The sequence below is a fragment of the Saimiri boliviensis genome, chromosome 1, assembly GCF_048565385.1.
Source record: "Saimiri boliviensis isolate mSaiBol1 chromosome 1, mSaiBol1.pri, whole genome shotgun sequence".
NCBI classification, from domain to species: Eukaryota; Metazoa; Chordata; class Mammalia; order Primates; family Cebidae; genus Saimiri; species Saimiri boliviensis.
In genome coordinates this window covers 32,753,244-32,770,062 of record NC_133449.1, presented here as the reverse complement: position 1 = coordinate 32,770,062, position 16,819 = coordinate 32,753,244, and the positions used below count along the sequence as shown (strand labels likewise).

Below are 16,819 nucleotides of genomic sequence, written 5' to 3'. Positions count from 1 at the left end.
TGTGATGGGTAAGGAAAATACATTACTTTTTCTCCTCTACAATATGTATATATATGTGCATGATAAATACTACACATTTATGTGTGTATAGAGAGTGCATGAAGAAAGTGTATATGTGCATGTGATGAGCTTTGTCCCAGGATAAAGTCTAAGTGCATCCAGTACAACTTTTTAAGCTGAGACCCCAGTACCCAGTGCCTCAGTAACTATCAAGAAAATACATTTTAAAAAGTAAATACATGAACAAATTATAAAGAAAAAACTGCTTTCAAAGATTAATTGCTATGTTATTTGAAATAGAACAGTCTTTCATAGAGATAGTGTTATCTACAAAATATATAATAAATGCATACTTTTTTAAAGATTTGACACAAAAAAACAGAAATATTAGATTCTCTTTATCTTAAACAAGATATTATAAAAAGAACATTAGACTTAAGTAGGCAGCAGAGAAACAGATAAAGACATAGAAGATTTTAGCAGAACTCTAGGGCCTTTTCAAGGGCTTAAAGAAATGGGGACATTGGTTCTACTTTAAAACATGTGGTCTGGGAGGGACATGGTGGCTCATGCCAAGGTGAGCAGATCACTTGAGGTCAGGAGTTCAAGATCAGCCTGACCAACATGGTGAAACCCCGTCTCTACTAAACATAGAAAAATTAGCCAGGCATAGTGACACATACCTTTAAGCCCAGCTACTCAGGAGGCTGAGGCAGGAGAATCACTTGAACCCAAGAGTCAGAGGTTACAGTGAGCCAGATCATACCACTGCACTACCACTTGGGTAACAGAGAGAGATTCTGTCTTAAATAAAAAGTGGTCTCTGCCTTCTTAACACAGTAACATCATTTATATTCTTTTCATTGCTGCTAGTCATAATGAAAGTTTTTTAGTCTACATTTGGAAACCAAAGAAAGAATAGCAAGTCAAAAAAAGTAAAGAAGCATATGGATTAAGAAGAACATATGTACATATGAAAAAAAAAGGCAATCTGTTGGAGAATTAACTGTGTCGCAAGTGTGTAAACAGAAGAAAACCAGACAGGTTTCCTAAGAAGCCAGAAAGGAGGTGGCAGGATGACAGGCCCCAGGTGGCTCCATCAGTCCAGGACTGCCTGGTCACCTTTAGAGGGTGTAGGACCAGAACTGGGAGAAGAAGTCTGCAGTCCCACAGAAAGCAGCGTGCAACTGGTTATTTAGAAATACGAGTTTTTCATAGAAGGAAAAATGGGTCCCTCTATTAATACCACAAGTTTCACAAGGTTCAGATCTTATCATATGGTAAAAAGGAAGTCCCTGAATAACCACCACTAATCTCACACACACGCTTTCTATTAACATTGGATTTCCTGATATAATATTAATTCTCCAAATTGTCTAATTTTTTAAGCTCTATGATCAGTTTGAATAAATGAATTGCTGTATCCCATCTGCTCATGTTTTAGTGCAATCCAGAAACATCCAGAAAGCTTTTTCCTGATTATATAATATAGACTCCAGCTTAGAGATATGCTACTCTTAAAGTTCTACTTTTAAAAACAAATATGCATTAAAGAATTTCATTTAAATTACCTCAAGCTTACCTGTGGTTAAACTGTGTCTATCAAATCTGATCAGATTATAAATACCACTACTATATTATTTTTATTTGAATTAAAGATAATTGTCCATATAGAGTGGTTTATTGCCCCCCAAACTTTTTCCTGATAATTATTCCCAAAATTATTCCTCTCACAGGTAATCAAGATAAGCTTGGCTTTAATATATCAGTGCTTCTGGTCACATTGTTAGCATTATTAACAGCATGGCTAATTTTAGGTAAAGTCTCATTGCTCCAAAATTCACAGTTAGTTGGCACTGGGGACCTGTGCTAACTGCATGTGTGCTTCACTAAAATCCTGTCGACTCCACCCTCCAGAATATTTATTTATGAGGTCAGAGACATAGCCTTTCTATTTCCTTAAGAGAAAATGCTGGTTGTGTTCCTAACACTTAACATCACTTAATAATATCGGCTCTGTGATTAACACCAAGTTCATGCTCTTTCAACAGTGTTTATCACGATTCAAGATTAATGAATGGTCTCCACCATCTCCAAAGTCATCCGTGACAAATAAACACCTCCAAAATGTACACATCTAGAAGTGACCTCCCTCCAGGCTCCATGCTTTTGCAACTGCATACTGCTGTCTCTTCCTGAATGAACACGCTGTAAGACACTCAACCTCGAAATCTGTAAGAGTGAGTTCACCCACTTCACCACTTCACTCCTGCTGGGTTCCCTCCTTCAGTGAACTGGTACCCAAGCTTCCCACCTTTTGTTTACCTAAACCTCAATGTTTATACCCACTATGATGTTGCAAAATTAATCTTGTTCAAAGAAGAACACAATTTTTGTTATTATCTATACTGCAATTTCAACAGGATTATTCTTTAACAATATAATCTTTGAGAGTTTTTGGTTTTGTTTGTAAGTAAAAGTAGTGTCAATTAAACCCCAACTGTATTAAAATGCAAAAATAAGCCGGGTATGGTGGCAGGCACCTGTAATCTCAGCTACTCAGTAGGCTGAGGCAGGAGAATCACTTGAACCTGGGAGGCAGAGGTTGAGTGAGCCAAGACTGCACCATTGCACTCCAGCCTGGGCAACAGAGCAAGACTACGTCTCAAAATAAATAAATAAAATATAATTCTAAGCCCCTCACCTCACTGAACAGATACGCTCTTGGCCAAGGGAACTCCACAGACCTCTAGGAAGTTGAATTCACAGCTATGAAGGGATAGGAAAGAGGCCATGTCTCTTGATCCCTCCTCCCTCACTAACAGTCCCTAGGTTTTTTTCCCTAAGGGCTAAACAGAAACCAGCATTTTCAAAAGACTACTGGCTTATCTTCCCAGGTACAGAACAAAGACAAGATGAGATTAATCCTACCTTTACCTCTCCTGAGACCTCTCCTTCCTCTTCCCTTCTTTTTCTTCAAATGGTCACCTTCTCTCACATAAAATGCAAATCTAACTAGTGGCTCATGCCTGTAATCCTAGCACTTTGGGAGGCCGAGGCAAGCAGACTACCTGAGCTCAGGAGTTCACAACCAGCCTGGGTAACACGATGAAACCTCATCTCAACTAAAATACAAAAACTTAGCCTGGCATGGTGGCATGTGCCTGTAGCCCCAGCTACTTGGGAGGCTGAGGCAGGAGAACTGCTTGAACCTGGGAGGCAGAGGTTGCAGTGATCCAAGATGCTGCCACTGCACTCCAGCCTGGACAACAGAGCAAGAATCTGCCTCAAAAAAAAAAAAAAAAAAAAAAAAATAGATCTTACTAAAGTCTCACAAGTTCGTGATCAATTGTCCCACTGCCACACCCTACCTTCTTTTTTTTTTTTTTTTTTTTTTTTTTTTTTGAGACGGAGTTTCGCTCGTTACCCAGGCTGGAGTGCAATGGCGCGATCTCGGCTCACCGCAACCTCCGCCTCCTGGGTTCAGGCAATTCTCCTGCCTCAGCCTCCTGAGTAGCTGGGATAACAGGCACGCACCACCATGCCCAGCTATTTTTTTTGTATTTTTAGTAGAGACGGGGTTTCAACATGTTGACCAAGATGGTCTCGATCTCTTGACCTTGTGATCCACCCGCCTCGGCCTCCCAGAGTGCTGGGATTACAGGCTTGAGCCACCGCGCCCGGCCCCTACCTTCTTTTTTAAGGAAAATGTATAAATATTAAACCTCCTATGAATCTCTTTGGAAAAAAACAGTCACAGATTCTTCTGTAAGTCACATTTTTCCTGGCGAGCTCTTGAGCCTGCTCAATAAAGCTCAATGATATGAGACTTATATCTCAATCACTCATTTTGGTTGTCACATTCAACTCCAAACATATCCTAAGATTCCTTTTTACTATTGCACGTGGGCAATAATAATTTCGACAGCTCAATCAAAGAGGCTTAATTTATTACTAAGTAATCAGAAAGTTTTAGTGTCTACCCTTGCATGCAAATAAAGGCTGAGCAACATGCATATCATAGCCTGAAAAAAGGACCTAACACCTAGAAAAATAAGCACATTTACATTAATTAGGGAAAAGAAACCACCCTTAGAGGAATTTTTCCTGCTAAAGCATTTTACTTACAAGCACCTGGAAGTGACTTTTATCAGAATAGCATCGAGTGCTAAAAAGTGTGGATTATATCACTTGCTTAGAGTATTAAATTTAATAACCCCCACTGACAAAAACATAACACCCAGTAAAGTAGGTAAATTGGTAACAGGTAGTTGGGTAACTTCAAAGTCAGATGTTGGTTCAAACACACATAAGGCCATTTTAACGGTTCAATTTTACAGCCCATCATTCTTGCATCTTGCCAAGAGAGTAGGAAGGAATTTTTTAGAAACATAATTCCAGCATAACTCTCATAGCTGAATGTCAATTTCTTTGATAAGAACAACAAATAGATGTTTTTTGCCACTATCTCATGATATTTTAAATTATAATAGGAGTAACTTTGTTGCATATCAAAATTTGAAGTTTAAATATTGTAATGTCAAGTTAGTAATAAATCAAAATGTATACCTAAGGTTTACTTTTTAGAAAATATTGCCCCCCCCCAAAAAATATTTTTAAATCATGTATCAAATTTCAATTATCCACAGGTTACCAAAAACCTGCAATGTGAGGATCATTCACAATATGTGAGTCAAAGCTAATTTTTCCTTGACATCTTAAGTCATTGTGTATAAAGTCAGCCTCCTGAAGAGACAGAATTATAGGAGTCTAAGAGAGGTTTTAGAGATGCTCAGAAGCCGGTTCTCTCCAGCCCCTGACTATCTGTTATCTGAAATTTTACCACCACAACTTTTTTTTTCACCCTTCTTGTTTTTGCTTTTATTTTGTTTTTGTTTAGTTTTTATTTTGTGAGATGGAGTTTCACTTTGTTGACCAGGCTGGAGTGCAGTGGTGTGATCTCGGCTCACTGCAACCTCCACCTCCCAGGTTCAAATGATTCTCCTGCCTCAGCCTTCCAGGTAGCTGGGATTACAAACACATGCCACCATGCCCAGCTAATTTTTGTATTTTTAGTAAAGATGGGGTTTGTCATACTGGCCAGGCTGGTCTCGAACTCCTGACCTCAAGTGATCCACCTGCCTCAGCCTCCGGAAGTGCTGGGATTACAGGTGTGAGCCACCGCACCAGCCTTTTTTTGACCCTTTTTGAAGGCAGGTACCGCCAGCTCTTCCAGGATCTCCACCCTAGTACAAGGCCTAGAGAAAGCAACTGAGTCAACTGAAACTGCTAGAGGAAGGAGTGAAAAAGGCCATGACAAGAGATGGGCACTGGTGAGAAGAAGATGGTGGCAAAATAATCATCACTGCTGCACTTGGGCAGATCAGTGCGGGTCACAGCTACGTCTGTTCTCTATCTATTCCTAAATGTTAATGAAGTACCAGCTTATGTTTAGTTCAGGACAACATATACATTAAGCCTACTTTTTAAAATTCTGTGAAGACGAATATAATCAATATCTCAATTATCCAGTTTCAGATCATCTGCACCTCAATTTCAGACCATTAGCTCACAACAGAAATAAAACCGCAGGATGTTACTACTTGGTCACCCAAAACCAATGGAAAAAGTGTCAAAATGACTTATCTGTATATTACCTTACAATTTACCGAGTACTTTCACATATTCTGCTTGAATACTGAACTCAGCAAAAACTGGAAAACTCACGGTAGGCCATACCTGCAATCCCAGCACTTTGGAAGGCCGAGGTGGGCGGGTGACCTGAGGTCGGAGTTCTAGACCGGCCTGGCCAACATGGTGAAACCCTGTCTCTACTAAAACTACAAAAATTAGCCAGGCATGGTGGCAGACACCTGTAATCCCAGCTGCTCTGGAGGCTGAGGCACAAGAATCTCTTGAACCCAGGAGGTGCAGTGCAGGCTGCAGTGAGCTGAGATTGTGACACTGCACTCCAGTTTGGGCAACAAAGCAGGACTCTGTAAAAAAGAGAATAGGGGAGGGGAGGGAGGGGAGGGGAGGAGAAGGGAGGGGAGGAGAGGAGAGGGGAGGGGAGGGAGGGGAGGGGAGGGGAGGGGAGGGAAGGAGAGGGGAGGGAAGGGGAGGGGAGGGGAGGGAAGGCGAGAGGAGGAAGACTGATGTTTCAGAGCAACTTTGGAGATGAAATAAAATTTAATAATTTCCAAACTCCCAAAACCAGTTAATAAGGGGAGGAGGAAAAAAAATTAAATGTATGGGAGGATTTTTTCAAAAAGCTTTGTAGTTCTCATAATAGCCTGACTTTGTTTGGCTTAAAAGGAAAACTGTACAAAGGAGTGATTTCCTATTTAAATACAATATTGAAGGAGCACACAAGATAAACTCCCACTAGTCATTTCTGAGATTATTATGAAAGCATAGAGAGTCCTTTACAGTCAAAGAAAAATCTGTTGATATGTACATGATACATGATTTATTTTTTTTAAAAAACCATTCTATGACACCATTCTACCGATTAAATAAAAAAGAATGAGGAAAGACTGGTAATTCAAATTTCCTTCCTGCCTGGTAAGAAATGTCTACAAGTCTTTCCTCCCAGCTCTCCGCACCTTCTCATCTCCTATTCACTCCTCAAGCCACGCAATCAGGTTACACATCAGCTCTCTACATCTACTGAACTGGTCAAGATTAACAATGACCACATGAGTGCCAACCCAAACACCATGGTCAGTAGTCAGGATGCCTGCTCTGTGGCTGGCAGCACTACTGACTACTCCCCCCCCGGGGCGTCACTGGTGCTCATCAAGTATCTCCAGTTTTCTACTCTTAGGATACATGATAGAAATATGTATCCTCACCCCCTTTAAAGTGGTGGCAGGCCATAGCACATAATTTGGCCAATGAAATGTGAGTGGAAATAACATAGGCTGAAGTTTTAAGAGCTAATACATGCTTCTCTGTAACTTTTTCCCTTTGCCATGGCAACCAGCAATGTTTCAGACAGTACTTGCCTGATATTATGATATATATATTAATATACTGGTTTTCATCCACAGTTCCTAGCTCATAACTCCCATGGTCCTTATCACCTCATGCTGGGGCACGTTCAGGCCTCAGAAAACAATTCTCTTTCTCTCACTGACCTTCTCCTGCCTTCCGTTTTCAGCTGCACCTTTTTCTCCCCAAGGAAGGCTTTAGAAACTAAAAACATATTCAACTCTTCCCCTGCCTTTCTGTCTTGAAACTGATCGTGAAGAAATTCTAGGACCGGCCTTGTCTGACCACAGGTCCCAAGGCCCCTATATCAGGAGTGCTGCCCTAGACCCTGGAGGAAGGAATGCTGCATGGAGAGGCTGAGAAGAATCTGGACAGGCCCAGGTAGGTTTCTCCACTCCATGCTTCAATCATGCCTATCCAATGAAGTCTCCATAAAGGCTGAAGAGGACTGGGTTCACAGAGTTTCAGATAGCTGCACATTTGGAGGTAGGTGCACCCTGGGAGGACATGAAAGGTCTGTGCCCCTTCCCCATACCTCTCCCTAGGCACCTCTTCCTCTGTATCCTTTGTAAATCCTTTATAATAAACTGGTAAACCTGTGTTTCCATGAGTTCTGTGAGCCGCTCTAGCAAATTAATCAAACCCAAGTGGCAGATCATGGGAACCCCAACTTGAAGCTGGTTGGTCAGAAGTTCCAGAGGCTCAGACTCGCAAGTGGTATCTGAAATGGGGGGCAGTCTTGTGGGACTGGAGCCCTGACCCTGTGGGATCTGATGCTGTCTCCAGGTAAACAGTGTCCAAATCAAACTGGAGGATATTCAGTAGGTGCATACTGCAGAACTGGCTGCTTGCTTGCTGGTGGGAAGAAATCCCCACACATCTGGTGTCAGAAGTGCTTTGTGAGAGTACAGTGGGAGAGGCACAGTTGGAGTTTTTCCACATTCAAGCTGCTTTGTCAGCTTGGGTCTCACAGTGAAAATGACATAAAGAAGAATCCCCAAGTGACCTGTGATGAACACATCCCACGTGTGATTATACAGCACAGAGCTCACAACAACCTGTAATGAACATCTGCATGAGGAAGGAATAAATCTTTGTTGTTTCAAGCCCCTCGGATTATGAGTTGTTGTTACGACATCCTAACTTAGCCTACGCCTGAATTCTATCCTGCTTCCACTCGCTTGTGGACCCTACGCTTCTGATTCCTTGCATGCCTTCCCCCTGTTCCTGCTCCAAAATCTATTCTGCAGCCACCTCCTAAATGCTATGTGAGGCAGCCTCTAAGACGGCACCCAATGATCCCACCTCCTGATTCTTGCAGAATCCCATCCCCTTGAGTTTGAGACAGATCAAGGAACTCATTTCTAATGGACAGAATACGGCAAAAGTGATGGGACATCACTTCTGAGATTGCGTTACAGAAAGATTGTAGCTTCTGCCTTGCCCACATTGTCATTCATTGTGAGGAAGGCAGGAGAGCTGCCCTGGAGAGGCCCCGGTAGTGAGGTGTAAAGGAAGCTTTCCACCAAAAGCCATGAGGAACCAAGACCTACCCAAAACCACGTGAGTGAGCTTGGAAGTGAACTTAACTACTCACTCTTTGTTCCCATTGCTTATCTAGTCAGATGTTAAATTTATTCATAAAAGATAGGAGGGACTGCAAATAGTGGCCCTCAACCCTAGCCATAAAGAACTCTGGAAAAATCTTTACTCTGTAAGCTCCAGCCAGACTTGCTAAACCCACTACAGGGTTGTGGCTGGATCATGTATAGTTAAAGAATAAAAAGTCCACAGGTGCTTCTGATACATATCAAGAGTGAGAACCCTACTTTAGAGAACCACCCAGCCCAGCAACTGGATGATGAGGAAATGCCCCAAGAAATGAACTGACTGGGTCAAGATCTTATAGCTCGTGGACAACATGGAGTTTTGACCCTATTCCTCTGACTACTAGACAGATGTTACTCCCTGACACCACAGTGCCTTCTCTACTGGGGTCTCCTCTGAGCTGAACACTCTGGGAAAACATACAAGAAATGCACGGCCCTGCCTTCAAGGAGCTGCCTGCACAGAATCTACGAATTAGAAGGAAGGGAGCATGTTAGAACATGCTTCTCCCATAAGCTGTAAGCAGCAGCCAAAGAATGGAATAGGGGCTCCAGTTCTTGTAAATTAGGTGTGGCCCTTAGGTTTCTGGGAAGTTTCCAATGTGAGCTGGCAAGTCTAGGCATTCCCTTGGCACAAAACTACTGAACAGTAAAGAGGTACCAACTTAGGTGAGTAACTGGGCGGATATCACTTAAGGAACTTAAAGGGCTTCTTTAAGCAAATCCCAGCCACACTGGAAGTGAGGGCCTGTGGCCACCGGCCATGGCTAGCCACCCACCACTTAATAGCAGCCCAGAGGTTTCACCATCCCAGACAGGCACGCCGCCCCAGTTATTTTACCCTTCACTTAGGGCCACCGTCACCTTGCCATGGCCCTAAGCAAACTATCCTTGGCAAAGCAACAACAGCTCCAGATGGAGAAATGACACACTATTCCAACAAACTTTTCAAAGGAAAAAAATAGATACTTCTGAGTTTGTTTTTGTAGGCAGCTGGAAAAGAAAATAAATCCACCAAATACCAACACCTCTCCAAAAAGTGTGTTGCCAGGACCATGATGACTGGAGTTAAGAATGCGAGTTTCCGGCAGAGAGAATGTGACACATCGCTGAGTCAAAGGCAGGCCCAGCCCTGGCTGAAAACCTTTGTCAGAACTGGGTTATGCTTTCACTGTAAGAAGTTTAAAAGGAGGGCAATGGTGAAGTCACATCCGTGAGTCACTTTCCCACATGCTAGGCTCACTTTTCAACAGGATCAACAGACCAAGCACCCACAGGGTCTCCCTCAGACTGTGAGCTGCTGAGAGCTCTTCGGAGAATAGCATCTTCCATTCTAAGTCATGAGCACTGTACCCACCTACTCCCTGTAAATAACCCAGAGAAATTAAGATTGTACAGAATGGTAAACGGAGTAAGCATTTGTGGATGAAAAGAAGGGAGGGGAGAGCCCAGAGGCAAAAATCAAAACTGCATGATATCCAACTTTGCTTTGCAAGCACACAACTGTTCTGGATGCAGATGTCTGTGCTAGGAACCTGAGTCTATGACGCTTGAGAATAATCTCGATCCACAACTTCCAGGCTGTGTTGCACACACACCAGGGGTTTCAAGGTCAGCAGGTAACAGTGACCTGCTGCCTGTTCACCCCAGAGATGCCTTAGCAAACAGCAAAAACTCTGGGGCAGGCAGCTCAGACTTGCTTGTTGCCTTCCTAGGAGACAATACTGTCGTCCAGATCAAACTGCATCACCAGTGGGAATGACAAGAATGGGTGCATCATCTGCAGATGTTTGGGAACTGAGGGATGAGATATTCCCATGAACAGGAGGCAGAGGGGCAGACTAGAGGGATAGGATGTGAGTTATGAGTGGAGTGGGGTGAGGAGGGAAGAATCAGTGCACAGAGCCAGGAGCATCTTCCTCCTCAGTCCAAGCTCCCCGAAATCTAACTTTGAGTGGGGCCATCCTCTCAGGGTACCAGGGACACCTTGTTAGCACAAAGGAAGGTCATATATTATACTCAATCCTCTCCCAGACAACTTAACACAATTTCAGAACAAGAGTAAACTTTAAGTAAGCATAACTTCTGAGGCAAAATAACCTAAGCCCTAAACAAAATTTCCTTCACTATTGTTGGTTTTTTTTTTAAACTGACATTTTTTGAGGCACAAAAACATTCATTCTGTGATATAAACGGTTAGAATAATTAAACATTGATATAAATCCAGCATTAGCAAACTTTTTCAATAAAGAGCCATATTGTATACATTTTAGTTGTGGGCCCAAAGGCAATATTGAGGATATCATAGAAGTTACTTAATAATGAGAGAAAATAATTTCACGCACATTTTTCATTGACAAAATTCAAAACATGATATTAATAACAAAGTACAATTATTCATCTATAAGCCTCCTAATGTGAAGAATGATTCTTTTGGTGGAAGGATAATGATTTATTTGGAACTCAAAGTTAGTATTCCTTATGATCAAAATCAACTGCAAATGTTATCAAAATAATAAAAAGATCAGTGGTTGCCAAGGATTAGGGGAGAAGGAGGAATGAATAATGGAGCACAGAGGATCTTTAGAGCAGTGAAAATACTGTGTAGGATGCTGTAATGGTGGATACTTGCCACTATTCATTTGTCCACACCCATAGAATGTACATCAAGAGTCAGCAACATAAACTATGGACTCTAGATGATGAGGATATATCAATGTAGGTTCATCAACTATAACAAACCACCACTCTGGTGTGGGAGTGGTAACAGATCATGGAGGAAGCTGTGCGCGTTTGGGGGCAGGGAATGTATGGGCTACATATTTCCCTTCATTTTGGCTATGAATCTAAAAATTATCTAAAAAATAATGTTTATTTTTAACAAACGAAACATGCAACTACATGACAGCAACTGAATTTCTGGGCATTTATTCAAGAGAAATAAAAACATATGTTTACACCCTCCTTCCCATCCCAAAACAAAGAATCACAAATATTACTCTGTTAATGCTAATCTGTAATGAGATTTTACATATTTCATCTTTGAAAATGTCTTTTCACACACCTATTTGTGTGTGGAGAAAATACTGCTATCCAGGAGCATATGATTTTATTTAGGCATATTCATTACTTGGATGGCATATAAGAAATTTTATTATATTCTTCTCTTGATATTCTCCTTTTAGTATGCTGCTATATTTCAGATTCTTCACTTGCAATTAAAGTTAAGTGGAAGCTCTTCAACTGCTCAGTTAAATAAATTTTGAAATACAGAAATTTCCTTTCTACTTGCATTGCGGTCCAAAAGCACAGCTGGTACAGTTGTCCCCTGGTATCCGTGGGGGATTAGTTCTCGGACCTCTCTCAGATTCCAAAAACTGGCTATTCAAGTCCCTAACATAAACTGTCATAATATTTGCTTATAATTTACATATCCTCTTGTATATTTTAAATAATCTCTAGATTACTCATAATACCTAATACAATGTTAATGCTATGTAAATAGTTGTTATACTGTATTGTTTAGAGAATAATGACCAAAAAATGTCTGTGCATGTTCAGTACAGATGCAATTTGTTTCTCCCCAATATGTTTGATTCAAGGTTGGTTAAAATCACAGGTGCAGAACTCATGGATATGGAAGGTCAACCGTACTTAGTTGAGCTAAGAAAATGTATCTGCTACAGACTGGTATGGAAATGAAGATCTTATTTCTTATTTTAACTTTTGACAGCATAAGAAGTATATAAAGCATCTTAAATATTACTAGTGATGAAAACAATCTAAGGTGGCATCTAAGTGACTTTGCTTCAATATTAAGATTCACATATAAGCACTGTTTTGTCTTATCATTTTATGTTGAATTCATTATCAACTGTGCAGCTAAGGCTAATTTCCAAAGCCATTTAGTGTTCAATAACAGTAGCTAAAATCAGTTTATCCTGTTCAGAAAAAATTAAATCTTAGCCCTGAGATAGGGTCTCGTTCTGCAGCCCAGGCTGGAGGACAGTGGCATGATCACAGCTCACTGCTGCCTCAACCTTCTAGGCTCAAGGAATACTCTGCCTCAGCCTCCAGAGCAGCTGGGACTACAGGCACATGTCACCATACCTGGCTATTTTCTTATTTTTTGTAGAAACAGGGTCTCTCTAGTTTTCCCAGGCTGGTCTCAAACTCCTGGACTCAAGCAATCCTCCCACTTCAGCCTCTCAAAGTGCTGGGATTACAGGTCTAAGTCACCACACCCAGCCTAAGGCTAAGAAGAGTCTTAAACAATTTTGTTTTCTCTGAACATATTTCTTCAGCTGCTGAAAGCAAACATGGTTTAATTAACTCACCATCAATAAATGGCTTTCCTGGCTTGGATAACAAAGGAGTCACTTGGAAATTTCCTAAGCTGAAGGTTCCTCAACTGTGACACAAACCTACTACATGAGTAATATCTACCAGGGCTACTCTGCATTACCCCGTGAAGCTTAGGGAGTATGGAGACCCAAATTGAACATGAAGCTCATGCCGCCTGCTATGCCATGATTAATAAAGTTCTTTATCTCTAACCCGGTATTCTCCTGTCTTCTGTTAGCATCCATGAAACTGTGGGGGCTAACTTGTTGGCTTGCAAGCAAGATAAAAATCTCAACCGTTTCACAGTTCTTGACAATATGAGTTTGAGGTTAACAGACTAATATGTAAATTTTGAAATTGTGCAGGCTGCAAGGTCACTAAATATAAATAAAATGTATTTCTATATATTAGCAGAAAACAAAGGGAAAACTCGATTTAAAGTTTTATTACATTTATGTAAGTGTAAAGAATATACAATACTTAGAGGCTAGGCGCAGTGGTTCACACCTGTAATCCCAGCACTTGGGGAGGCCACGGCGAATGGATCATGAGGTCAGAAGTTCCAGACCAGCCTGGCCAATATGGTGAAACCCCATCTCTACCAAAAATACAAAAATTAGCTGGGTGCAGTGGTGGGAACCTGCAATCCCAGCTACTCGGGAGGCTAACGCAGGAGGATCACTTGAACCCGGGAGGTGGAGATTGCAGTGAGCGGAAATCGTACCACTGCACTCTAGCCTGGGTGACAGAGTGAGACTCAATCTCAAACAAAAAAAGAATATACAATATTTAGAAATACATTTAATAAAAGATGTTCAGAAATCTCTATATTGAAAACGATAAAACATAAATGTAGAGACATACCATGTCCATGGATTGAAAAATTAATATTGGTAAGGTGTCAATTGTTCCAAAATTGAGCTATGCTAGCAGTTTTCAAACTCTTCATTCTTAGGACTCCTTGAAATGCTTAAAAACAACTGAGGATCCCCAAAAAACTTTTAATATTTATGTGGTTAATATCTATAGAAGTTTACTAGAGAAGAAATTTAAGATTAAAACGTTAAAATATTAACCCATTTAAAATTAACAAGCCCATTAAATGTTAAAATAATTTTTATTTTTCCTAAAATAAAATTTATTCAGCTTTGCATTGTTTTACACTTTTGCAAATATCTTTAATGTTTAGCACAAAAGAAAACAGCCAGATTTGCCTATTTGCTTCTGTATTCAATCTGCTGCAACATCACACATTATGTAGCCTCTAGAAAACGCCACTGTACTCCTGAGACAATGCATGTGAAAGCAAATAATGCCTAAGTATTATTATGAAAACAGTTTTCACCAGGTGTTCCAGATTCGATACAATGCAAACTGTAATCATATCAGGCTTTAAAAAAATGACAAACTAATTTTATAATTTGTACGGAAACATGAAGGGCCTATAAATGCCTAAAAATGGTTTTGAAAGGCCGGGCACAGTGGTGCATGCCTGTAACTCCAGCACTTTGGGAGGCCGAGGCAGGCGGATCACAAGGTCAAGAGATCGGGACCATCCTGGCCAACATGGTGAAACCCCGTCTTGACTGAAAATACAAAAAATACCCGGACATGGTGGCACGTGCCTATGGTCCCAGCTACTCGGGAGGCTGAGGTGGGAGAATCGCTTGAACCTGGGAGGCGGAGGTTGCAGTGACCCAAGATTGCACCACTGCACTCCAGCCTGGCAATAGAGCAAGACTCTGTCTCAAAAAAAAAAAAAAAAAAAAAAGGTTTTGAAAATGCAGAACAAAATTGGAGGACTTACACAACTTGATTTGTGGACTGACTTTTGAAGCTATAGTACTCAAGACAGTGTGAGACAGAAGTCCCCCCTTATCTGTGGTTTGCTTTCTGCTGTTTCAGTTACCCATGGTTTCGGTCTTATAATAGTAAATGGAAAATTCCAGAAATAAACAATTCAGAAGTTTTTAAATTCCGGAAATAAACAATTAGCAAGTTTTAAATTCCAGAAGTAAAGAATTCACGTTTTAAATTCTGAGTAGTGTGAAATCTGTCCTGCTGTGTCCCACCTGGGACATGACTCATGCCTTCTTCCAGCATATCCACATTGTATATGCTACCCACACATTCGTCATGCAGTAGCTATCTTGGTCACCAGATAGGAAAAACATACACATAGAGGATTTTGTCCTATTCACAGTTTGAGGCATCCACTGGGGGTCGTGGAACATATCCTCTCATGGATAAGGGGGGATTATTATACTAGCGTAAGGATCAACAACAGATCAACAGAATAGTTGGAAACCACGAAACAGACTCACACATATGATCAATTGAGTTTTGATAAAAGGTGCCAAAGCATTCCAATGGAGAAAAGAATCTCTTTCAAAAAATGATGCTGAACAACTGGATATCAGTATAAAGAAAGAAATGAACCATCCTGGATTCCCACCCTACACTACACACAAAAGCGAACTCAAGTTAATCCTAGATGTAAACATGGAAGCTAAAACAACAGAGCTCTAGAAGAAATCATAGGAAAATATCTCTACAATTTGAGAGGAGGCAAAGAATTCTTGAGCAACACACAGAAAACAATAATCATATAAAAACAGATAAAGTAGATTTCATCAAAATTAAAAACTGCTTGCCAAAAGAAGCTGTTAAGAAAATTAATACACTAAAAGGAAAAAATGCTGTCCAGGATATATATTAATAAAAAATTCCAACTCAGAAAAGAAAAAGCCGATTAATAAATGAGCAAAAGGTTCAAGAGACATTTCACAAGGGAGAATATACAGATGGTTAATGTGTACATTAAAAGCTATTCACTATCATTAGTCACCAAGGAAATGCAAATTTAAAACATAATGAGATACCACTACATACTCAGGAGAATGATTAACATCAAGAAGACTGACAATACTATACTGTAAGCCCAGAGCAGTGCAACCAGAACTTTCATCCACTCTTAGTGGAAAAGTAAAATGGTAAACCACTTTGGAAAAAACATCTGACAGTTTCTTATAAAACTAACCACATACCTACCTTATACATAGAAATTCTACTCCTGGGTACCTTACCCAACAGAATTGAAAGCATATGTCCACAGAAAAACTTATACAAGAATGATCATGGCAGCTTTATTTATAAAGTCCCAAACTAGAAACAACCCAGGTATTCATCAACAGATAACTGGACAAACAAATTGCCATATATTTTATACAATGGAATACTACCTAACAATAAAAAGGAATGAACTGCTTATTCATACGACAGTATTAACAAATTCCAAAAATAGCATGGTAAGTAAAAAGCCTGCTGCAAAAGGGTACACATGGTATAATCTCACTTATGTGAAGTTTCTAGAATAGTGAAAACTAATCTATGGTGAAAAAATCAAAAGAGTGGTTGTCTCTGGGGTAGGGCTGAGAAAACTGATGAGATAACTTAGATACTGGCCAAGTCCTCTACCTTGATAGTTTTGGATTACACAAGTATACATTTATCAAAATTCAAAAGGTACCTGTAAGATTTCTATGTTTCAGTACACTATAAATTTTACCTTAAAAATAACGCTATAAGCAAATACTGACCTCTAGTTAATGATATGCATGCTAAAGTGTTTATGGGTAAAAATATACTCATGATATATGCATCTTAGTCTGAAAGAAAATAGTATTAAGAAAACAGTATGGATTAATGGATGGACCAGGATTATCAATCCATCTTGTAACCTGTATTTACAAGATTTTTAAAATCCACCACATTTGGTTAGAAAGATGAAGTCTTTCCTAAATATAGACCGAATTATCTTCCATAAACACTTCAATTGTCTTATCCATAATCATGTGTCAAAGTGAAAGGAATGT

The 16,819-nt window shown here is 40.3% G+C and overlaps 1 protein-coding gene across 8 annotated transcripts in view; it reads right to left on the bottom strand.

The window, feature by feature from the left end:
• LTBP1 (latent transforming growth factor beta binding protein 1) overlaps positions 1-16,819 on the bottom strand; it is a 476,883-nt gene that overhangs the window by 320,049 nt on the left and 140,015 nt on the right. The gene's annotated exons all lie outside the window — the stretch shown is intronic.